Genomic DNA, 25,566 nt, shown 5'->3' with positions numbered 1-25,566 from the left:
CTAGGAGTGACTGGAAACACTGGCATGGGGCTGTGGCCAGGGTAGAAGATTCTAGATCTTGATCCTTGTTTCCATCCCAGCTCAACCAAGGCTCTGTGGCCTCGTGTAGGTCGGTCAACCTCTCTGGGACTCTATTTACTTACTACTAAGATAGGGATAATAATTATCTCCCCCAAGGGAGTTGGAATGAGGAGAAAGTATATTTCAAGTATTTCACATGGTACCTGGTACACTTGACTCTGGTTAAACATGTTGCATGTACAATGAGGCCAGTCTGAAATGGGAACTATTCATGGGTCAGGTCAAGGCTCCGACATCTCCAGTGGAAAAGAAGATGAAGTGGAAAGGGGACCCAGATGAGGGGTGCAGGGCCAGCCAGCTTTGTTGGCAGGCACAGCTGTCCCCACCTGATGTGTAGCTCTGGAAAGTTCCTCTTTACTGAGGAAGATTGCCCCTGTATGTACTCCTTCTGAACCAAAGTAAGACAGTGATGGTGGAGAAGCCAGCCCTTCGCAGAGGGCTCTGGAGCAGGGAATTCCATCCTGGGGCCTTTCTCTGTAGGTCCTTGTTTTCTATGCAATCAAATAGGAGAGCTTCCTGGCAGAGCCCAGCCAGCCCCCTCCTTCCATCTCCCTAGGACTCTCATCACTCCCAGTTCAGGCCCAAGCACTCCATCACTTTCCTCCTCCAGTAAAAATAACAAGTTGATTTGGGAACTGACCTGTGGCAGCTGCTGTATGTGTGGCTCCTGAGTCAGTGGCCCCTCTTGGCTTCTGCCTCCCAGGGTTTGGAGAAAAGTAAATTAGGTAGTGAAGTTCAGGAGCCCAGGGTACAGGGTAGCACAGGGATTCTGGATACGTGCATGTGGGTGAGAGAGGCAGGAAGAAAGGAGGGAAGCAAAGAGGACAGGAGGAAGGGAAGGAGGACTGTCTACCTGGACTCAAGGATAGTCAGATGCTCTCTGAGCCGCACTGGTCACAGTTCCCACTAGTCCATTTAGGCAGGGGAGCCACGCATCTCATCCCTGCTTTTCCTCTGGACCCTTCCCAAGTCCTCCAGGCAATCAAGAGACAGTCAAAACCACGAGGCACAAGTGGGGCTTCCAGACTTCAGCCACCACAGTGGACTGGGGAGAAAAGGAGACCAAAGAAAAGCCAATCCCCCTGCTGAAGAGCCACTGGGGTGATAAGGCCTGCATGGGTCTCCCTGCTTTGTTAAACTCAGAAGCCTTAAGTAAGAAAGCATCAGAGAACGTCAAGGGGGTTTCCTTCCTTCCTTCCTTCCTTCCTTCCTTCCTTCCTTCCTTCCTTCCTTCCTTCCTTCCTTCCTTCTCTTTCTTTCTCTTCCTTCCTTCCTCCCTCTCTCCCTCCCTCCCTGCCTGCCTGCCTGCCTGCCTGCCTTTTTTAACTTCCCCAATCCCATCGGGCCTGGTGTATTTGCAGAAGGAACCCATCTCCTGAGCTTCCCAGAGGCCCAGCTGATGCAGGCTGGGCCAAGGATTTGCTCACCAAGGGAAGCGATGTCCCAGAGGGAGAGAGGAAGACATGTGATTTACATGGCTTAATGTACTCATTAAGGGTTTAATTGGAGTCACTTTGCCACTGATCCTCCAAGAACCCCTTATTTTCTCTGTGTAATTAACAGAACAACCTTTAGCTTCTCAATGCATAAATAGAGAGCATCAGGGAACTTCCCAGCAATGTCCCTGACCAGATCCCACTAGACTACTTAAATCCCAGGGAACTGGAGCTTTGGAGATGCTCATCTGCAGTTTGGGGTATTAACATTCTCAGAGACAAGGCTGTGCGGTCAGCCTCAGCAAGGCCTGGCCTCAGTTCCCATCTCTGCCCTCCCTGTTCCTTTCGATGGAGCATTAATGCCTTTGAGTCTGTTTCTCCTCCTGTGAAGTGGGGATAAACTGGGTATTTTCCAGGGTTCTGGAATCCGTAGGCAAGTGCCATATATTCTGTAGCATCAAAGAAAGATGTGCAATTTGCCAAAGTTGCAAGGATAGAGGACCAATGAGTTTTAGGTAGAGAGAAGAATGGAAGTGTCCAAAGGGCTTCCCAAGCAGAGACAGAACGTAAATTTTATCTTGTGGGAACACAGAACAGTTTATAGGAAGCCACCTGAAACATTCTAGCAATTGGCTCCAGAGCAAAGACACATACTTTTCCATATTGAACCAAGGTTCAGAATATTTTGGTTGTTTGCCATCTTCTGGGTTAGTCTGCTAGCCCTTTTCAGTCTCTCTTCCTTCTGTCCTTTTTCTGCCTGCTTGCAACATGAAACATAAATAATTAATACTATCCAATTACCCAAGCCAAAAAAATAAACAAAGTGTCAAGGGTGTGTTGGCTTTCCCCTGAACTCACCATCAGGAAGAGGCTGAGTCCCTAGTGCAGATGTCTGGCTCTCGAAAGCCATTTGTGTGGGGCTGCTCAGTGGGTACCAGGGTTAGTTAAAGCTTGCTTCATTATGGTGGCGTTGGGGCAGATGGGAGCTGATGGCACCGGGCTGTTTTCATAGGGAAATATGCACAGAGTCCCAGGTCAGTGCAGTGATAAATGGGCTTGCCGACAATTTGCTGGGAGCGCACATCTTGGGGGACTCCTGAGGTCATGAGATGTCTGCTGTGAGCCTACACAATTTTCTTTACTTATCAGTCCCCGCCACATCACAGACACATATTTGAACAATGAAACAAAGGACAGCATGCATTATCATGTCCCAGCCGGAGACCTGGAGCTTCACTAAGCCAGAGTATGCTGATTGGACAGTGCTGGGACATTAAAAAAAAAAAGCCAGTCACAGAAGCAGAAGGAGGCTGGTGACAGTGAGCTAAACTAGTGAGTTGGAAGATGTGCTGGGCTGCAGGTGGACAGAACATTGAACCAGGAGTAGATGTTCCAGCACCGTGCAGCTGGCTCTACAACCACACAGCAGTGTTGGGATCACTCTGAAAAGCAAGTCTTCACATCCATAGAAGAACGTCAAACTCCTCACCATGTGTGTATGTTTTGGAACCATCTGACAACATTTCACTCCTCCCCAATGGTCTTCCAGCTTACCCCATACCTAACTAATGGCAGCTGCTCTTTGTACCTGCCGCCCTTGCCACTTTTCTCGACCCCTTCATCTAAGGCCCGGGCATACTCGTGTCTCAGATGAGATGGAAGTCTTCCTGAACCACTCTCCAGGGGATTTCTAGTACGCCTCCCAGCTTCTGGTGGTATATTCCTGTTTGTCCAGGCTGTCAGTGCGTCATTACCCGTCCAGACTATAGCTCTTCTGCAATATAAGGAGGCAGGAAAGACCTGGCCGTACTTCCAATATCACACATTATGCCTAGCACAGAGTAGATGCTCACAGGAAACACACACACACACATACACACACACACTCATGCACTGAGGCACATGCCCTGCCAAGCAGGGTGAAGAGCCTCCATCTCCTCCCCTGCCTTCATCCAAATGAGCCTCCATCTGGCACTAGGAAGCAGAGACTGAGCTATGGAAGCTGAAACTCTTCGAAGTTAACCTCAAATAGGGGAGAAGATGTGGGTAGGAGTTTGTCATGTGCTTTAGACACTTGGGGAAGGGCAAGGCATGGGATGAAGAATAGATATAAGGAGTATCTTATATCTGGGGAAAGTGATTCCAAGGAATGCCCCTGTCCATTAGGGCTGTGTGCAGACACTTCCTTGGGTGGGTGCTGGGGCAGGAACAAAGCAGCCTGCCTGGTTAGAGAGACCTCAGGAGAAAAGGAGGCTGCTCCTTCAGGGCACAAGTAGTAACAGTAGAACTCAACGGGAACAAAAAGCCGATTAGTGGGAAATGATCCATAGGGGCCAGAAGAAGGAGATCTTGGTAACATGAGCCAACAGGTACGTTGATGAATGGGGAATCCTGGGAAGTACCAGGACGCATGTTGGGGGCAGGCCAGCCTGGACAACAGAGTGGCTCCTGCTCCATCTGCCTTACGACTCTGGGCTATTTACCAGCTGTCTTCCCTTTCCTTTTCTGCAAAGCATTCCCCTCCATGCTGCCTTAGCATAATGCAGTTCTTCAGGGGTGACTCCATTCGTATCCTGGGACCTTCCCACATGCTATTAGATAGGAGTCGCATTATACTGACTGTGGTCCAGCAAGAAGAGGGACTGATCTAAGCCTACTTAGCTAGTAGTGGCCATACTCCTTCAAATCCCACACAAGACAAAGGCTGCACGGCTCCCTCAAGTTCAGCAGTGACCCCCTCAAAAGAAAAGAAAAAGAAAAAAAAAGTCAGGTTGGATCTAGACTTCTGTCAGACCAGATTAGCTGAGCTCAGAGGTTAGTAAAATATGCTCTGCCTCTCTCTGTCACACAGGTGCCTAGTAGCCCTTTCCTTGGATCTCTTTCTCAGCATGCAGCATCAAGCTACATAACCCTCCTCCCCGAAGGCCAGGCTCCTCCCAATGGGACCCCGTGACCTTGATTTGTTTATCTTCTGGGTCCATCTATGGATTGGGGTAGATGTTAGCAGCCTCGTGACGTGACATTGCTCCTCCATATCACCTAGGCACATTTAGGGCTTCTCCTTGGCAGCCCAATATCTTCCTTTGAAGCCTAAGAAAATCAGGGTCATGAGAACAGACATTGCTGCTCCTCAGAACCCCTACTCGGCACTAAGCTTTTGCCCAGACATTGTTAATTATAAAAATATAATCTGCCATTTCCAGGGGCAGAGGGAACTGAGGATCAGGAAGAGTCTGTAAGTCCCTCAATGCCACAGCCAGAAAGTGGCAGAACAAAGCTGTCACCAGAGCCACCTGTCCCAGGATACTGTGCTTTGTGGTCTTTCCACACAATGGGTACAGAAGTCCATGGAGTCAGGGTGGTCTGGTGGCATGTAGAGGGAGGGATTGCCAGGACAGGTGGACTTTATGACAGTCTCCATATCATCCCTGCTCATGTAAAGCATGCCAGGACAGCAGAGGGAACTCAGGAAAAAGAGCAGCATTAGAAGGGAGGGTGCAGAAGAGCCAGGTGGGAATGGAGCAGGGGAGGGCACCAGTCCAATGTCAGGATTTGTGAGGAGAGTCATCAATATGCTGGCAGGCTCCTCCCAGACATCTGTTTTTGGGGGTTTTTTTGGGGGGGGATGGACCAGGATGACTGGTAGTCTAAACCAAGCAGCCTTCAGAGGACAAATCTGGTTGCTTTTTTTTTTTCCCATAAGTATCCATGGGCACCAAGATTCTGGGTTTTCAGGACAATGAACACCACTGCTATATGCTTGAACAAAGGGCAACGTATTTATGACAGACAGTTACCTAGTGTGACCTCTGTCCTGGTCCCTGCTCTGGACTCTCTGCTTCATAAGCCTGCAGAAGCCCCCCGCAATGTGTGGGGAGCCGGGGAAGGCGGGCACAGTCCAGATGCTCTGCCTAGAGTTCTGAGGACCAGACAGACAGCACTTCTGAACGCAGCTTACAATTTAAGGGGGGAAAAGAGCATTTCCCCCTCCATTCTGTGACTGCCTACTGAATAGGAGCACGAGTTTAAAATTTAATCACGAATCCATCGGAAGGAAATAAATCACAGAGCAATGTTTTAAGTGCAAAATCTCTAAATTCTTGGGTTATGATCACTTGATTTAGCATAAAAATTGAGAGCTAGTATTTTCTAAGAGTGGAGACAGGCACTTTTGAAATTTGCCCAAGTGACAGATGCCATTAATTTTTTAAAAAATAATCTGATTAGCAATGCAGCCTGCGCTATGAAAATGTCGCTGCTCAAGCTGCAGCAGAGATGTCTGTGCAGGTTAGCTTCCAACTTGCATCCTCCTGGGTTTAGATGGACCACAAGTCTGGAGCCTCAGCTTCCACTGCACAAGGCACCAGCACTCTCAACAAGGGAGGGTGGGTGACAGTCTGCAGAGGCCTGGCTTGGTCCATGCACGATAACTGTTTGCTGACTGGCAACTAAATGGCTGTTGTAGTGATGTCATTCATGCATGTGTGTGTGCATGTGCACATGTATGTACTCATGTGGAGGCCAGCAGTTGGCTTAGTGTATTCCCCTCTCTACCATATTTTTTGAGACAACGTCTCTTACGAAACCTGGAATTCACAGATGTGGCTAGACTGGCTGGCTCTTGAGCCCGTGACTCCACCTCCCCAGTGATGGGATTATAAGTGTGAACTACCTGCCGTGCTTGGCATTTCTCACAGGTGTTGGCAGTCTGAACTGGGGTCCTCATACAGGTATGTGCAACAAGCACTTACTGCCCAGGCCTTGGCACTTATCTGCTTATCACTCCTGCAGAGATTAACGCATAATCACTAGAATGCCCTAGAAGGTGCTGATGTGACCCTATATTGAAGATGTGGGGTATACATAGAGAAGTTGCCACAAGTCTGTACTAGGTGAGTGGCTGAGTGGGGCCTGTACCCACTCTATAGTCTGGAGTCCTACCACCCCATCACATTAAGGAATGAATGAAGGACATGTGTTAGACCTTACAATTCTGCTTCCTTGGACTCCCTCGTCTTTCAGTGTGTGCTCTCTATCATTCTCCCTCACCCTCGCTCCAGATGAACTCTCAACCATTCATTTAATAAGTGCTCGAGGACCTCTGCTGTGTTGGGCCCTGTGCCTAAGGAAGGAGCTGGCAACAGGGGCTGATGACAGTGGCAGAGAGACACTATTCCAGCTCACAGGTCTACATGGATAAACCACGGTACAAGCTACTCACTCATTTATCTAGCACAGATGGCTATGTAGCAAGTGCCTGGGTGTTCCAGGAACCACTTTGGGTGAAGGGATAAAGCAGCCACTGTTTATTTTCAAATGGACCAAAAATAAAACAGTAAACAGTCAAGGTGGTTTCAAGTTCTCTAAATCACATTGCAAAAGTAATGAGGGAAAGAAAGAGGAAGCGAATGGAATATACAAGGTGAAGAAGAGACCTTGGTCTCTATGTCCAATGAAGGGACTCAAAATGCTTGCTGGGTTTCAAAGCACCTAGCTCTTCTTGAATCAGCCCACTCATCACCGAAGCCAGCCCCACGAAGGAGGGGCTGCTGTTGCCCTCATTTTATATATGAGAAAGTTTCAGCCTAGAAAAATCGATAGCTTGCTCAGCATCAACCACAGTATATAACAAATGTAGATTTGAGCCAGTGTCCTGTGCTGAAGACACAGTGCTGTATACCTTAACAACACATTGCTGTGTTCCCTAGCAATATCTTCCTGCTGTTAAAGAGATAGCCTTGGGGTGATGTCCCAGGAGCTTAGTGGCCTTGAGAGGACCAACCCTTGAACTTCTGAATCTGAAGATGACTGGACAGATTGGACCCCCAAAATCTTACATTGGGAACAAAGGCTCCTCTGACATCCCAGGAAGAATTCTGCTCATGAATGACTATGGTCACATTTCCTTAGTATAACACCACAGTTTAGATTACATTTTTCCCAGAGGCCTGTGGCCTCCCCCAAAGTGCAGTAAATTATTCCTTCTAAAAGTTAGTGTTCCATAAAAGACACCAAGAAACAAATTGTGTCTGCTTGTCTATAGGGCACGCCGTGCTTGTGCCCAGAATACAAATGTATGCACGGTGCATCCTGAGCAGAGGGGCACATCCCGAGCTGATCTTAAATGGTTTTCCACTGCGTCTTCCGGATTTGCCTTTTGATTTGTGAGCTTTCCTCCCTCCGACGCTTGCTCCTGAACGTTGAAGACTCGGGCGGCTCTCCCTGGCCCTTGAGTCGTTAAGGTCAAATAAAGCTGAGCCTCACAGTGTGATTTCATAAACGTGCTCAGTAAAGCTGACAGTAAAACATTTTATTAGGTGGGGAACGCCATCCGTAAGTTATTTATTTCCCTATTGAAACATGAATGGAAAATTTGCTTTTACAAGCAGACAGGAGGATTCCGTGACTGTTGACTGGTGTCGTCAGTGGGACTGGGTTTTTGTCTTTATGTTTTACGTTGCTATTCCAAGGAAAAATAAACTTGCCTCTTCGAGGCGTGGGTCTTAAGCTGCTTAACATTATATGTATCTTTCAATGGTACATTAACATATAAAATGCATCCTTAAAGACAAACAGGAAGAATGAATATTTCATGGGCTGCAGCCCGCAAACACCATCAGCAGTACTGATAACATTGATTGTTTTCTTGACCCATTAGGCTCCGTTTTGATCTCCAGTGGCAGGAGGCAGGCTGCACTGTGGTAAGAGATATTTTGGCAGCTGAATAATCTCGGACCAACTTTCCATGACCTTCACCTTCTGACAGGGAGGGCAAAAGAGGCTCTAATAAGAAGACCTGGCCCTGACACAGCCCTGCCTGTCACCGTGATTACCTGCTAGCTAGTGAGATTACAACACCCTCCTGTGAAGAACTGAGTTAATCAGGCTCACACTGGTTCAACTGGCCCACCCAAGGGTCAGCCCAGAGCCATTTGCATCCAGGTGATCATCATAATTACATTAGCAACTGCTCTCATCTGCAAATTGGAGAATGTGCAACCTACATCATCCTAGAGGCCCGTTCACACCACAGGCTGGAAGATGGTTGGAAAGCATCCCAGGAAAAGCGCCTTTTCCTGGCTCCGATGCTTCGAGGGGCAATATGGGATCTGGTGACCACTTGCTTCATCCTCCCAGACCAGGTTGAATGGAAATTAGAATCTCCACTCTGTATTTGAAGAAACACATCTAGGCCACTGATTTTCAGACACACCATAAGTCAGGGTGATGGTGAGACTTGCCTTGGCTTTAGATCAATATCCCCTGAGCTGGGCTGATGGCACCCAGCTGTCCAGTCAGGGGGACTGCCAGGTCTCCAGGAGAGCATGCTTACTCTCCAGACAAATCCTACCTCCAAAGGCTCCATCTGGAACAGGACAGAGGAACAGGCATCCCCTGCATAGATGAAGATAATTGAGCCACATCTTCCTCATGACTCCCTCTGAATCACAGTCTGTCACATACTCCAACCTCCTTACTGAATAAAATCCTCACCGGCATGAGCTGCTTTCCTCTAAAAGGGACTCTGTTAGAAAGAAGCCTTTAACCTTTTCTTCATTTCTTCCCCTAGTGGTGGAGAGGGCACATCACATAAGCTCAGCCCTCTTAGCAAACACTGTAGAGCATTGTTAACCTGTAGACGCAGTGTTCTCAGATCTCCAAAGGAGGAAACACTTCACTAGGGGATGGTGGGATGAGCCCTGGACATTATGTATGCAAATTAAGCTGGCCGTAGATGTAAATGCTTCCTGATTTCACTCCACGAGGCACTTAAAATCAGATTCATAAAAGCCAAGATTGGAATGGTAGATAGGGTATTCCTGAAGCCCTCTTAGATAGTGTTCTCCAGCAGATGTGTCAAAGAGTGACAACCCTTTGTGTGTTGCATGTGCACGCATGCGCGCGCGCACACACACACACACACACACACACACACACAATGCATTAGAGTATCATACAAACTGTAGTCCTGCTAGTCCAACAATGACTGCCGAACAACAGAAAGTCCAAGAAACCAGTAGTTGTTCAGTCCATGAGACTGGATGTCTCAGCCGATCTTCAGTGTATGCTGGAATCCCAACGAAGTGGGCTCGGGGTTAGGATGGACTTGTTAGCAAGAGTAAGAGCAAGTAGGCAAAGAGCAAAGAGCTTCCTTCTTCCATGTCCTTTATATAAGCTGCCAGCAGAAGGCATGACCTAAATTGTAGGTGGATCTTCCCACCTCAAAAGATCCATATTAAAGGTAGTTTTTCCTACTTCAAATAGTTTAATTAAGAATCCATCACAGGTGTGCCCAGCAGCTTTGGTTTTAGTTAATTCCAGATATAGTCAAGTTAACACCAAGAATAGCCATTACACCCTTCTAGGCTTTGTAAAGACCCAGTGTCTCCCTCTCCCTCTTGTATATGCAGCCTGGGTCTCCTTGTTGGAGAAGAATACTTCCAAGAGTTGGTCTCCCTTGAGCTTTCTAAGAGGACCCATTTTTCCTCACAGAGGAAAATGCAGGACAGTAGATGACCATGGTGCTGGGCGTGTATGAAATCCATACTTGGTCTCTACAAACACCAGGAATTTGAACCTATCTGAGAGACAAGTAACTGAGGCCCAGGGCTCTTGAGTGATCGGCATGTGGTCAGACAAATAACTGATCCAATATAGAACTTGAACACAGACCAAGTCTCTTGCTCTTTCCAGAACCCCAGGCTGCGTCCTATGCTAACACCAAGTTATGACTTCTTCATGCTAATATTTTCAATTGAAGCCAAGTCAGTTCTGTTACCAGCAGCCGCCAGCCACCGAGGAGCTGCTTCCTTAACTGTTCCCCAAACATCAGCAGACTTCACATATGTCTCTGCCGAGAGCAGACTTTAGCTCAGATTCAAAGCTCAAAGATGCCCATATGTTCCTGCTTTGCTGTTCATGATGTAGATGCGCTCAGCCTTTCTTCCCATTCACAAGCAAACTCTGTTATCTTAACTATTAAGACTGACCTGAAGAGGCTGCTTGCCACCTGAATTCTAGTTCTGATTCCCCTTGGCCCTCTGGGGGTCCCCAAACTCACTCAGGACGTTGACTGGGGCCAGCCTTCATTCTGCATCTCTGAATATTCTGGGACGTAATTTTAGGCAAGCTCCAGCGAGGATCTATCTTTGTAAGGCATGTCTGAAGTGGGGAGCCTGAAATGGATGGGGTAGGCAAAGACAGCAAACAAGTCAAGTCTGTCTAATACCTTATATCTCCACCTGCCTTCCTGGCCCTTTCACCTATATCCTTGACTGGTATCTTACATTCTCCTGCCATCTTAGCCCTCAGCCTCAGGCATTCTGCTTAAGTCAGAACCTCAAGACTCTTCAGAACTTGCATAACCCAGGAGGAATGCATCAGCAAATACCACGCATCCTATGCTGTGTGCTCCACACAGTTCCAGAGCCAAAGCCCGTCTCTGCATCATCATGGCTACAACCACAATTCCAGGCAACCTCATCTGTGGCATGGACCTGTTGTTTGCTTCTGCCCCCTACTCCCTGAACCATAGCCCCCAAGTGCATTCTTCCCAGTGCAAACCAGAGCCTGCCTTTCTCCACCAACACTTTTTGTCACCTGGATTGTCTGTCAAGGCTGTCCCCATGTCCCCTGCATTATTCTCTTCCCTGTCCCAGCTCTGCCACAGATGCATGGGCTTCTTGTATCGAAAAACCCTGAACATGTTCTCTCTGCAAAACCACCGTGTTTGCTGTTCCCTTTGCCCCAGAACCTCAGGACTTTCTCCCACCTCAGGACCCTGTTGAGATCGGCCTGACCTCAATCCCATCTCATCTGGCCTGTGAAGTGTGCCATCACCCATTTCTGTGTCTGTTCTCAGCATCAGATTTTATTTGTATCCACAATGAGGATAACCATCTGTCACACTATATGTTTCCCATATTCTTGTCTTATTTTTGATGATCACTTTTTTCCCCCTTTTTCTAGAACACCTGCTCCATCAGGGCAGGACTTACTCTCTGTTTTGTCTAGTATACATCTGCAGCACCTAGAACAGTGTAGGGTGCACAAGAGACAAAGGGAGATTTGTTTCTCACTGAGTGCGTGTTGGTGACGGCAGTAGAAATGCTGAGAGACCCAGGTCACCCACCAAAGACACCTCCCCGACTGAAGATGTCTTGCCCCACACACAGTCTGTCAATCCTATGTCTTCTCTCAGTGCTAGTGGGAATGGCTTGATACTTGCTCTGGGGGTGGTAATCTGTAGGTGTAAAGTATATACCCCAAAGCAACACCAGCTTTATCAGAAAGTTCTCTTCTGAGTTCTGTCTGGGAAGAGGTAAAGGCCTGCAATAGGGAATTTACCACAGGGGGATTTAGAGTTCAGAGGGAAAAATTCTAGAGACCCGAGGCTTATGCTTGCCAGCCAATGAGAAAGAAATAACCCTTCCACATGTGGTTCTGCCATTTCCCCAAAAGAAGGCCTGCTCACTACACTATAGGACCCCAAGAAAGGAAGGGTGTGGCCCCTTCTTCAGTTGGGTAGTGGGATCTGTGTTTAATAGAAAAGTGAGTAGGAAAATTAACAGAGAAAGAGGGAGAGGGGCTAGTGTGGAGAAACAGGTGGCGTTTGGTGTGCTCTACATGCCAGTCTCAGAGTTCTGACGTGTCCTGCATTCATCATTGCTATTGGACTTAACTGCACAGCATCCACACCTTTCTTCAAAGAAACAGGCATGTAACCAGCTTGCCCAAGCTTCGGCATGTTGTATTCATGCAAACAGAACTCTCACATCCAGATGCACGACCTTAGGGAATGCTCCATTGGCTGTGGCTTCTGCCAATGATGAATGGAAAGGACCTGATGCCTTCCCTGTAGTTGGTCCACGGGTATGTTTTGTTCCCTGAGGCATCTCCAGTTTTATCATTGATTTGGATCTGTCAGTCTGTGAGAACCATTCATAGGATCATCTCCTGACGCTTGGGCCTGAACCTTCTCTAGGTGCACTTTAATGTGGTAAAGGCCATTAAAGACCATGTAGTCGGGCAGACTATAGGGCGTGTGGTACTGTGCTACCAGACAGGCATAAGAACAGGTAAGGTTGAAGAGCTCAACCCCTTGGAATCTCAGAGATTAGAGAACAGCAGGAGTGGAGACACTCCCTACCTGTCTCTGTACCTGCTCTGGATCAGGTAACCACAGCATCCCACTGAGAAGACCATGTGCACTCAGTTACATAGCATAGCACTTGGGATTCTTCTCCATGCTAATGAGGTATCTAGATAACCTTGAGCCTTCAACCAATGACTTTCCCTTCTTGGGTATTCTCTCCTCTGAGAGGTACATAATCTCTGGTTTACACCAAATAAAGCATATGTGCCCACATCCACTGTCAATAGAGCTGCTTCATTCATATCACCAAGGGGAAGGCCTTAGGTGCCTTGGAGACATCTAAGACTCTCAAAGAAAGCTTTTTCTCCTCCAGCCCCTCTGGCACTTGCTCCCAACCAGCCAATCCTATTCATTCCTAACTGTGTCTTCCCCTTCCTCCCTGGCACATAGATTCCCTGGAGGAAAATGTAGACCTTCTTTCCTGACTTCCTCTCCCCATGGCATGCAGTGGCACCTGGGTACCACCCAGCAGAAAGGAGACCAGAAACCCCATGGACTCCCCATTCTGGACTTTGCTCTGTCTCCTGCTGGCGGTGCCTGGGCTTCCCAGGTGGAAAGGCAGAATGCAATAGGACAGCAGACCATGTTCTAGGCTCAGTGGCAACACACACATACGCACACACCACACACACACCACACACATACACATACATGCACACACACCACACACATGCATACACACCACACACATACACACACACACATCACACATATACATACATACACACACATGCACACCACACACACACATGCATACCACACACACACATGCATACCACACACACACCACACATACCACACACATACACACACATGCACACACACATACACACACACACATCACACATACACATACATACACACATGCCACATCTCACACACACATACACACATGCACACCACATACACATACACACACATGCACACATACCACACACACACACATCACACATACACATACATACACACACATGCACACCACACACACACCACACACAAATACACACACACATCACACATATACATACACACACATGCACACCACACACACACACACACACACACACACACCACATACACACACACATGCAAACGGGCTCTTTAGGCATCTTGACAATTCTAAGCCTCAGTTTCCTCGTCACCCATGGAATTGTGCACGATTCCTGATCATAACGCCTGCCTGCTGTTTAGAATCAGTAAAATGTGTACATAAAATATTTGACTGGGTCCCAACATCTCAGCAGCACCCTGAGGGAACAAATAAGCTACATCTCTCTGCCTGTTTCCTTCATTCTGGAGTCTGGGGGTTCTGAATGTAAGAGTCTTGCCTTGTTCCTCTTTGTCCCTGGCCATTTTCACTTGCTCTGCACAGAGAGAGCTGATGGATTTGCTGAGCCCCTGGGAACCTTCTATTACGAGGGAAGACACCCCTGTTGCTGCTATGGAGATTACCACTCTGGGGATGTCAGAACTGGAATGAAGGGTTGCTATCGGAACCTCACTTCTGAAGGTGGCTGGCATATATCATAGGGGAGGGAGTTCTGATATTTTTTTTTCCTCACAAAATTCATCACAGACACTCAGCCCAAGACACAGGGGAAACAGAACTGTGTTTTGACTTCTAATCTATCTTTCTAATATCCACTTCCCCGTGCCCTGGAACAGAGCCAATGAGTCTCAGAGATCACATTTCACCAGCGACCTTGAAAGTGTGATTCAACATCTCTTTTTGCCGTAATAAGATCTTTTAACCCAAACTGTCCATTTTATGAGGCTGATATAGAACAGAGAACCAATAGGCAAGCTGAAGCTCGGGGTTATTAAAGCCCTGGGAAAGCCAGCATGTTCTGAAGCCAGCATGCAGCTGCAACTTAAGCAATGATGACCTGGAGTCAGGAGGGGGCTTTGCCAGGGACTGAGGCTGCACACAAAGGCACCCACCCACTAGGAGCCTGTCTCAGAGGGACAGACAGCTGGCATCCTCAGGGAGTAGAGGCTACCTCTCAAGAGAGGGGCAGAGCCCCCTGATAATCCCAAAGTGTGGGCCTATCTAGAGCTCAGGGTAGCAGGGAAAGTGGATTTAGGTAAGCTAGGGACAGACAGGGTAGAAAAGACTAACAGGGATCAGAAGTTCAGGAGCAAGAATGCAGAGGGGCTGAGTGGAGCCCAGAGTGGCTATGTGCAGTCACAAGAAACTGTGAGCACCACTGACTGGCATTGCCAGCTCTCGTGATAGAAGAAGCCCAGTTAGAATCAAGGCAGTGGTTCTCAAGCTGTGGGTCTCGACCCCTTTGGGGGATGATTGACCCTTTCACAGGGGTCACCTAAGACCATCAGAAAACACAGATATTTACATTATGATTCACACCAGTAGCAAAATTGCAGTTATGCAGTGGCAATGAAAATAATGTTATACTTGAGGTCACCACAACATGAGGACCACATGCATCAGGAAGGTTGAGAACCAAAGGAATAAAGCTAGACTGTTGGGGAGGTCAAACATGACATCTCCCAGGCCTGCTTCTCCAGAAGCAACTCTCTAGCATCCATCACAGGGTTCCTGGTGCACCCCTTACTCAGCTCCAGGCAGAAGATGTCAAGCTGAGTCAGGATTGACACCCTCCTTGGGCTGTCAACTCCTGTCCATCACAGAGGCATGGCTGCTGCCCTTGCTCCCTGTCTCCCTCTCCTGCCTAGGGCCATACTTACTGTGTGCCATCCAAGCCTCCCATTTTGCAGATAGGAAACAGAAGGCCTGCAGTGGACTTGTACCACATGAAGAGATCAGCTATGCTAAGGCAAGACTCCGGGCCTCTTGACCTAATCTCCCCTCTGTGACATATAGTTCAGAGGCCAGGTTGACTCAAGATCAATTCTAAGGTTTTGGTTTTTTTTTTTTAACTATACAACTGATATTTACTTGTTATAAAAATATAAACTGCTGGGCAGTGGTGGTGCACGCCTTTAACCCCAGCACTCGGGAGGCAGAGACAGGCGGATTTCTGAGTTTGAGGCCAGCCTGGTCTACAAAGTGAGTTCCAGGATAGCCAGGGCTATACAGAGAAACCCTGTCTCGAAAAACCAATATATATATATATATATACATACACACACACATATATATACACACATATACACACATACATATATACATATACATATATGTAGTACTAATACTAATTATACTAATATACATACAAAACTAAAATAAAATGTTGAAATAATGCCCCCCCCACTCACCCACCAATATACACAGCAGAAATGACCACTATAATTGTGTGTGTGTGTCTGTGTATGTGTGTGTGTGTATGTGTATGTATGTGTTGTTCAGGTGTTTGCAGGCCCACTTGAGATCAATAAGAAGAATGAGTCCCACACTAAGTACTGTGGCTCATGGGCTCTAGTCCTTGCACTGGGGAGACTGAGGCAGGAGGCTAGCATGGACTATGAGACCCTGTCTCAAAAATAAGAAAAGAAACAGTATTCATAATGCATATGTGCATGCATGTGCGTGCACATGCGCGCGCGCGCGCGCGCGCGCATACACACACACATGCGTGGATCATATCTTCTCTACAGCAGCAGTGCTGCCATGCCTTCATCGTGAACCTGCAGGGCTGAGTAAGTTTCCGTGGAGTCTGTCACTCACCTAGGACCACTTTGGTAGCCAGAAAGTCAGAGTTCTTCACTTCAGTGTCTCTTGTCTATTCCTAACCCAAGTTTAAGGCTTTTGTCATCCAAGCTTATCTGTCCCCTGTAGTTTATAGCAGCCTTTGAGCATCTATGCATAACACCTAGATATATACACACATCTTGCATATATAAACTCATACACACAAGTACACACACATAAACATATACACATATACATATGAATACACATACACAAACATATACACACACATCTTACACACACACCTCCCATACATAAACTCGTACACACACACCCATGTGTGCGCACACACACTGAGTCTTCTCACTAGGCCACTAGGCCTGTCTGGAAGAATGCTCTTGGGTTCTCCTAGCACTCACAGGCTGCACTAGGGTCCCAAGTCATAGACTACCTTGAGAGAGAAACAAACTTTCCTCCACCCCTCAATTCCTCCTGTTAAAAAGATTCAGAAGCCACTCACAGTGACTGCATGTCAGCCCCACTTTACGAAAACCCAGAAGCCCCAAGTTCACAAAGAACTGCCCAACTTAGTGAAGGATGGCCTGCTGCATGCTTTGAATTCCTTTGCAGAGTCAAAGTTCTTAACAGAGAGCCTGGAGTTGCACAACAATCTCTCGCAAAGGGCCTGACCTTGTGTGAACCCAGCTCTCCATTCTGTGCGGTCTGGAGAGGAGTCACAGTAGTCATACTTTCAACTTTGAATAAGTGAGTCTAATTAGTATATAAGTAAGTTAAAGTTAAAGAATAAATAGCAAGAGACAGACAGACAGACAGGGAAACATCCAATCAGCTGTTCACAACATTCAACAGAAATTGTCTGGTGAAGCTGAGGCAGTGGGCTAAAGTTCACAGCTTGGTTTTCTCCCCGCAGCTGAGCTTCCCCCTCCTCACTCTACTGCAGGCGCTTTTACACTGTGGGATACATGCGAGTAACCAGGACTATGAATGTCTTCCCTTAGCTGTTCTCAGGGATGCAGCACTTTTGCTGTGTGATGGTCTTGTGCTGCCCTTTCCACAGAGCTGATGGAGGAGCTGGTAACCTGTCCTCCGAGGAGCCATGTTGGAGCATACTCTAAGACAAAATATGCATGAATCTGAAGTGAGGTAGGTGACAACCCTACTTCCAGACACAGCTCCTCAGTGAACTCAAGCAGAACATGACTAGAGGAAAATGATCCTTGGTTCTGGCCCCAGAGTGAGCACTGGATTCAAGGGATCAGTGGCTTTCTTCCCAGGCTGGCATGAAACTCTAAGCTCTGAGATGATGGGCACGTACAGCTATGCTGTGTCTAGCATAATACCTGGGACAAAGAGCTTGACCTAAAGGAAACCAACTTAAGGAACAAATGAAAGAATGAATGAATGCCCAGCAATCCTGGGAAAGAAGAATCATTCCAAATAGTAATTTGAGACATCTACTTTTCAAGTCAAAACCTTTATTTCCCATTATAAAAGCACCACAAACATTTTATAGACAAGCAGAAGTGGAGAGAATCCTCTTTCTTAGCACCTAACCTTCCTCCCTCAACACTCACACCTAAGGCCCCACAGCACGAACATCTGGAGTGTGAGGGAGCCTAAGCCCTTTCCCAGCTGTCATGTGCTCTATAGGCTGAGAATCCACAGTGCAGTTCGGCTTCCAGGAGGGACCCAGGACATATTCTGCCAGAAAGTGTTCCAGGTTTACAGTCCAACTTAAAAAAAAGAAAACTGTTTTAATGATAAACTCTCTTTTTAAAACAACTAATAACTTGGAACCAGAGGACCTGCGATCCAGTATGTCTCATATTTAAAGCAAGTAAATTGCTACTGGGAAAAGAAATAACCAGGCAGAGAAGGCAGCAAAAAGAGAAAAAGAATCCAGATTAAACAGCCTGGGGGTGTGGCCCAATTACACTGTCTTCTTCCCCAGTGTTTTGTCTGTAGAAGGCACTTCTTTTTTTTTCCCCCTTCAAAGAGGAGGAATAAATTTTAATGTGACAGCTGCTATGATCTCCACTGCAAAATTAAAACACATTTTGTCAGATTTTTTATATTTTATTGACACATATATAATTTCATAGTGCAAACACAGCTCATATTTTACAAGCCCTGTAAACAGACAAAGAGATACACACCTTCCCTCTAAATCAATGGGGCACAGCACGGGGAGTGGGGAGGGTCTTAAAGCTACAGATGAGTCCAATATAGATAACGGCTAAAGCGCAGGACAGACGGTTCCAAAGCAAGCCAGGGGTCTGTAGGAGCTTGCTCCTCCTCCAGAGGAGCACGCTGGACGGGGCACAGGGGGCTGCGACCCTCAGGGTGGAGCACACCTTTATTCAAGACCTCAGGATAATGACTCAAGAAAAACGAAGTTCTTACTTCCACTGTGTGATCCCTGAAACTAGGTGCCCAAGACGTAGCAAAAGGTCCTCCTATTCCATGAGAAGACTGGGGAGCGGGGACTCACTGGGCACTGGGTTAGAGCCAGATACAGCAAGAAGGTCAGGAGTGCTCCAGTGTGGCAGGGTGTAAGGCTGTTGTGTGCAGGTGGCTGAGCTCTTCCAAAAGCCAGAGAGAAGGGCTCAGGAAGCTTTTGGCATGAAGAAATGAGAAGCCTTGATGCTCAGAGGTGTCTTTAACTTTATTTAAATATTACAACATGTGTCACCATCACTTGTTCCCCAGTATCAGCTCAAAATAAGTTTAAGTGAGAAGTAAACAAACTATCCCAGCCCCCACACAAAGAGCCACGAGCCATCTTTCCAAGAGAAAGCGGGATGCACCATGCTGCAGCAGTCAGGACATCCCACATTCCACTTCTCACTATCAGTGCCTGGGGTATCTCACATGCAGCCGTGTGCAGGTGATACTGACAATGCCACTTGCTAGAGTCCAGGAGCATCATGGAAAGGCCCCTAAACATCAAGGAGGGGGGTCCCTGCAGTTCACACGGGACCTCTCATGGCTACTGCAGAACAGAAATCTAACCTAAAATACCTCAAAAGGCTGCCGGTTTAATCCATGCCAGGCACGGTGCCTGCCTTTAAGTTCAAGATCACGCTGGAGTATGGGCTGCTTTAAATATGGCAGCTGGTTATGCACCACCACTCCTCTGTAAAGGCAGATCCTAGGCTGGGGTGATCTCAGTGGTGCATGTGCAAAGCCCTGGACTCGACCCCCAGTGTGAAAAAGAAAAGGGAAGGAGGGAGGGAGGGAGGGAGGGAGGCAGAGTAGATTGTAACTTCTCTCACTTTTACATGGGTCAGCTTTCTAGTCTGTAAGAAGTTAAAATGGCTGGAAAGGCCCTCACAGGTGACCTCACCAGGCCTGGAGTTAACCCTCGCCACACCCCGTAGGTTTGGATATTCTGCATCTCACGGGAGGTTGGATAGTTTTGATTCTTGTGACTGGCTTGGGGGCACATACACAGCGTTCACTTGCAAGTAGCGGGAATGGGGAACTCGAATCCAAACTGGGGTGCTTCCAATGGCATCCCAGTAAGAAAGTCACAGAAATGAGAAGGAGGGAGTGGCCGTCCTGAAGAGTCAAGCTTCAAGTTGCCTCAGTGGTGCCAGGGAGACGGGGACACACCTGCTGAACTGCCCAGAACATGGGGCTGCAAGCAAGACAACGTGGCTGCCCCAAGTCTCTGGGTGGGTTCATTACACAGGTTACCACTTTTCAGATGAGAATGCTGGGCCTTCGATGGTCTCTAAGAAGACCAAGTGACCTTTCTCACGGCTTACAGAGGTACCACCTAAGACTCAAACCCAGCTGGCAAGGTTATGCTCATGCCCACCATCCCACACTACCTTCCCAGCCTCATCTGGCACCTCAGAAGCACAGGTTTATGTGCAGACCAGTGGTCTAACCCCAAGTTAGGAAACACTAAAGCAAACTCCACCCCCTGACATTCCAATCAAGAGTTTAATATATTCCTGCCTTCGTGATTATCTGTGCCCATTACTTATTTTTAGCTTCATTTAAATATCATGTTCTCAAGGAGAGCAACATTAAAATAAACTCATAGCAGGAGACAGACCATCTGGGGATGGAGAACCATGGAGAATGGTGGGAACACCAGAAGCAACAACAGCATCATCTGCCTACATAGCACTGGGCTCCAGGCTTGCCACGTGGTATCCTAGAAGCACTGAGGGAAGCAAAACTGAAAAAGAGAAGTCATGGAGAGTTGAGATTTAACTCTAAAGTTTGTTACGAAACACAGACTAGAATCCCCCACACCTTCTGCCTCCCCTTCCCTCTGCCCTGCCACCCACAGATAGGTGTAAAATGTCCATTTACAACACCCAAATCCATAATCGCATCCCACTGTTTCTGCTTCTGTTGCTTTACATCCACAGTGAATGCTTTGCCCATCCCAGGGGCCCAGATGCAAGGTTCTTTGTTTTAAATGCAGGCTACAGAGTGGGAGAAAAATCTTTGCTAGCTATACTTCAGGCAAGGGGTTAATGTCTGGGATATAAAATGAACCATAAAACAACAACAACATAAACAATAACCCTTCTCTTTGGTTTTTTTTTGATGCAGAATCTCCCTGTGTAGTTCAGGCTGGCCTCTAGCTCATAATCCTCCTGCCTCAGCCTGAAGAGCCTTAGAGCATTAATTCTAAAAGCAAACAAACAAACAACAAACAAAATCCATTCATTTATTGTATTTAATGTGTGGGCACACAAGTGTGGAAGTCAAAGGACAATTTTTGGGGGTCAGTTCTTTTTCTCCACTGTGTTTTTTTTTGGGGGGGGGGTTGAACTCTGATGGTCAGGGTTGGAGGCAAGCACCCTTACCCATTGAGCCATCTTGCTAGCCCTGAAAGGACTGCTCCTGACATCAGCAATAAGGTTTAAAACAGCTGACCTCTTTGAGACTTGGGGATTATCTGGATTCACAGAAGGATACGCTCAAATATGGGGATGAGGGCATCTGTGAGGATGACAGAGGAGAAACACCAGGGAAAGGTGAACAGTGATGCAGGACAAGAGAGAGGCCACCATTGCAGCTCTAGTAGGTGACACGGGGGGGGGGGTGTCTTCTGAGGGGGCAGTCACAGTGGAGAGCTGAGACCAGAGATGCAGCAGTGTTGGCTCAGAATGGCAGAGGGGCCTGAAAGGAGGCAGAACCTAAAGAGTCCTAGTGAACAAAGGCCCCAGTCACAGCAAATCCTGTGAAATGTAGGGACTATCACACAATGGCCTTGAAAACATTTAAATATCTTAGAATAAATCTAACAAAAGAAGTGAAAGACTGGAACAATGAAAACTTTAAGCTCTTGGAGAAAGACATTGGAAAAGATCTCCCACGCTCTCGGGTTAGGACTAGTACCATGAAAATGGCCACCCTACCAGGAGCCATCTCCAGATTCAGTGCACTCTTTATCAAAACTTCCAACACAATTCTTCACACGGATTGGAACAAGTAATATTAAATTTCATATGGACATACAAAACACACAGGGTATCTGAAACCATCTTGAATGGTCACTGGGTGCTACACTGTGCCACTCAGATGCAGCGTGTAGTTCATGTGCCCATTTTGAGAGACGCATCTTTGATGTGAGGACCCTGGGACTCAGAGGAGATACTCAGCCTAGAAGACTAGGAGCAAGCACTGGGCTTGTTGCCTAGCGCCCTACATCTGCAGATCCTACCATAGCAACCTCTACCTCCCAGAGCTCAGAGCCCTGCCTTGGGCATCGGAACTATTTATCAAACGTTGCTCTAATTGACTGTCTGGCAGACTGACTGCTTCCAGTCTGCATGCATAGCAGGCCAGTCTCTGCTCACCTTCTGTTTGTCTGTTTGTTCACAGAAGTTCCTGGATGAACAGATTCCAATGTTAGCTTTTATGACCTTGGGCTTGGGTTAGACACCCTCTGTGTCCTCGCCTGTAAAAGGGAATAGTGCTGCCCACCTTGTCAGGTTCCTGAAGGAATTGTAAAAAAAAAAAAAAAAAAAATCCAAATGTATGGAATGTCTATGGCACATAGTAGGCATTTCACAAATGACTACTGTGAATTTTAAGAATGATATCTAGGATGGGATACAATCTCATACTCCCCCACTAATATTTCCATGTAAGCACCTGACAAGCTAGTCTGTCATTACACATAATTCTCCAAGTCGCCCCCCTCAAACCCATTATTGACACCCTCTGCCCTCCCACACTTCCCCTCCACCCCTAATCTACACCCATCTTCTACTAGAATCTTTCTGTGACATGGTCTTACAGGAAGTTTAGAAAAATGGAACCCTGCATTTCTACAGAGCTCCAGGGCTGTGCACCCCCAAGCTGGAGACACATGAGGAAGTCAGCGGCTAGAAACCCAGACACCCAGAGTTCATGGAAAGGAACTGAGTGCAGAGATTTCCTCTCCACTGAGCTTTTTTTTTCTTTCTATAAATAGAACTCTTAAATTAGGCTTGAAAATTAAGGAACGCCATTTAAATCAAATTACAGTAAAGAGGAAGATTTAGAGAAAATCAATCACTTCACAGTTATTATACTGAACTGGGCGTGCAGATGAGAAAGGCCTCTGTCTTGTCCTTATTGTCTCAGAGATGCTCTGGACCCAAAGCTTGACCCCCTACCACCCCTTCCAGGCTGGCCAGACAGTTTCAGAGCCTGGGCAGCTTCCTCAAAGCTCACACATTACCCCCATGCAGGCTCTGCTTGAGCGAGAAGATCCCTTTCTGTTCCACTTGGATGAGTAGGAAGTCTTGACATAGTCTGGATTTGAATACTTTGCCATATGTGTACACTGTAGATATCCTCTCCTAGACTGTGACTCACTGATTCTCTCAAAAGTGTCTTTTTGGCAAGCTTGAAGACAGATTCAGGCTCACCTATCAAAAACCCCAGCCCGGAGTCAGAGAGACCATGGTCCCTGCGTCTGAGATGGTTCCACCCAACACTTCAGCATAGGATGCTACTTTAGATCAAGGCTGAGAGTTTCCAGTTTTCTTCTCGTGGTCCTCAGCTAGTCTAGAGTAGCTCACATCCACCAGGCATCTAGACAGTGTCTTATTGCACGAGGCCCCATCCAGAAGGAATTCACAGTAGACGTAGAACCTGATGTGGAGGAGAGGAAAGTCCCCATGCGCATGGGTCCACGCAGGTTACACCCACAACACTAACAGGCACTAACTTGAGCATCCAATACCCATGATCTTAAACACTGAACAAGCAACACTCAGTGGAACCACTGATGACCACAGCCAGTCCTCTGCTAGAGAGTGCCACAAATGCCTGGAGCCATTGAGTCTTTGTCGTTCATGCTGCCTGAGTCAACTGTCACACAACACAGGTGAAGGAAGATGCTCAGTGCCGTGTCTAATGAAGGCAGAAAAGGTCAAAACATATAGTTCTATGAACTAGGTTATTCTTTTATCCAAAGCAATGCCTGCATTTTAGAAATCAGAAATTACAGATATGGAAGAAGCCCACTCCTTAGAGACAAACACTTTAATATTATATTTCTATTTTTGTTTTAAAATGGATTAAGGGGAATTCATAATTTTATAACTCTGTCTCTCTGTCTCTGTCTGTCTGTCTCTCTGTCTCTGTCTCTGTCTCTGTCTCTGTCTCTGTGTGTGTGTGTGTGTGTGTGTGTGTGCCTCTTTTATATCATTGTGAGGTTTTCTGTTAGCTAATGTTAGACGGCTGGCTGCTTCCTTTTTTTTTTTTTTTCCTTTTTTTTTTAATTAGGTATTTTCCTCATTTACATTTCCAATGCTATCCAAAAAGTCCCCAATACACTCCCCCCCCCACTCCCCTACCCACCCACTCCCACTTTTTGGCCCTGGCGTTCCCCTGTACTGGGGCATATAAAGTTTGCAAGTCCAATGGGCCTCTCTTTCCAGTGATGGCTGACTAGGCCATCTTTTGATACATATGCAGCTAGAGTCAAGAGCTCTGGGGTACTGGTTAGTTCATAATGTTGTTCCACCTATAGGGTTGCAGATCCCTTTAGCTCCTTGGGTACTTTCTCTAGCTCCTCCATTGGGGGCCCTGTGATCCATCCAATAGCTGACTGTGAGCATCCACTTCTGTGTTTGCTAGGCCCCGCATTGTCTCACAAGAGACAGCTAAGCTGGCTGCTTCTTAATTGGATAGCGGCACCACGGTTTATTTAACCAATTTGAGTTGCTGAACTTTTAGCTTGTTTTCCATTTTTCACTGAAATGCATCCATAGGATAAACCTATCAACATAAACATATGGTCTCTGGTTGTCCAAGGAAAAGTTCTTCCAATAAACTGGAAGTGGAGTAGCTGTGTCAGAAGAAGCACAGTTGTTAGGGCTCACACAGTAGGCAGAACTGCTTTTGCATCGAAAGCTCACACTGAGCTGGGGTGTGACTCTGTGGTGAAGCCCTTGCCTCCCAGGCTGGAGGAGGTCCGGGGTTCCACTTTTAGCACCTCTAAAATCAATGAGATGACCTCCACATTTGTAGACTCAGAGGCACTGCATTATTACTTTTAATTAACAAAGGCTGTATAAGGGTTTGTTTGGGTTCACAGGATGGGGCACAGTCCACTGTGGCTGAGAAGCAAGGCAGCAGGAGCTTGAGGCAGCTGGTCACGGTTCGCCCACAGTCAGGAGGCAGAGGAGACATGAGCGCTGGGGCTCAGCTCTCCTCTGTACTCAGTCTGGGACCCTAACCTAGCAGCTGGCACTGTCTACATTCAGGGTGGGCCTGCCCATTTCAGTTAACTCCCTTAGGTATGGCAAGGCTTTGATTTTCTAGGTGATTCTAGGTTCTCTCAACTTGATGATCAGTATTAGTCAGCATCAGTGCTGTATAAGGGACATGGGCTGCACTGGCTTCTTTCCCAACACAAGGCCTTGTTGGTGCTATGTGAATCCCACAGAAGAGGTCCTGGGTTTAGCAAGGTCTGGGCAAATTAGAGTTTGCATTGCTAGGACCAGGGTCGGGTGCTGGTTGCTGTGACTTTTTTGTTCACATCATGATCTGATGCTGGAGTGGAGCAGGAGGCTTAGTTCCATGAAGTCACCCAGGTACCCAGGCTCTCCATTTTATGACTCTACTTGAGGCTATAGAATGTTGGATGGGAGAGTGATTTTGGTAGTATTTAGGGCAAGCCAGGTTTCTTTCCTTTTCTCTTCTCTTCTCTTCTCTTCTCTTCTCTTCTCTTCTCTTCTCTTCTCTTCTCTTCTCTTCTCTTCTCTTCTCTTTCCTCTCTCTCTCTCTCTCTC

At 47.1% G+C, this 25,566-nt stretch overlaps 1 long non-coding RNA gene across 1 annotated transcript in view; it reads right to left on the bottom strand.

The window, feature by feature from the left end:
* Positions 1-20,334: 20,334 nt before the first annotated feature.
* Positions 20,335-25,566, bottom strand: part of LOC115031518 — a 43,365-nt gene continuing 38,133 nt past the window's right edge. The window contains exons 3-4 of the long non-coding RNA XR_003837161.1: positions 22,135-22,273; positions 20,335-20,498 (exon numbers count right to left, since the gene is read on the bottom strand). This is a non-coding gene — a long non-coding RNA (uncharacterized LOC115031518). The remainder of the gene's footprint in view (positions 20,499-22,134; positions 22,274-25,566) is intronic.

Source organism: Mus caroli, chromosome 7 (genome assembly GCF_900094665.2).
Source record: "Mus caroli chromosome 7, CAROLI_EIJ_v1.1, whole genome shotgun sequence".
NCBI classification, from domain to species: Eukaryota; Metazoa; Chordata; class Mammalia; order Rodentia; family Muridae; genus Mus; species Mus caroli.
This window is presented reverse-complemented; position numbering and strand designations above follow the sequence as displayed.